Raw genomic sequence first — 266 nt, forward strand, 5'->3', positions numbered from 1 at the left:
TATAAAGAACTAAATTTTATTCAGTAGTCGTTAGTTTAGGGTTTAGGGTTTAGGGTTTAGGGTTTAGGGTCGCGGTGCCTGTGTGGGTGGCGTGCATACGACCATAACCCCCAAACCCTAAACCCTAAACCCTAAACCCTAAACCCTCAACGGTGGTTTATAACCAAGAGAGAGGTGAATGCTGAAGCTTAAGGACTTTAGGGTTTAGGGTTTTGTTTAGTTGCTGCTGCAGCCCCCCCACAACCCTATGCGATAGAGCAGCAGCA

This window comes from Eimeria mitis, genomic scaffold (assembly GCF_000499745.2).
Source record: "Eimeria mitis Houghton genomic scaffold, Emh_scaff1561, whole genome shotgun sequence".
Classification (NCBI taxonomy): domain Eukaryota; phylum Apicomplexa; class Conoidasida; order Eucoccidiorida; family Eimeriidae; genus Eimeria; species Eimeria mitis.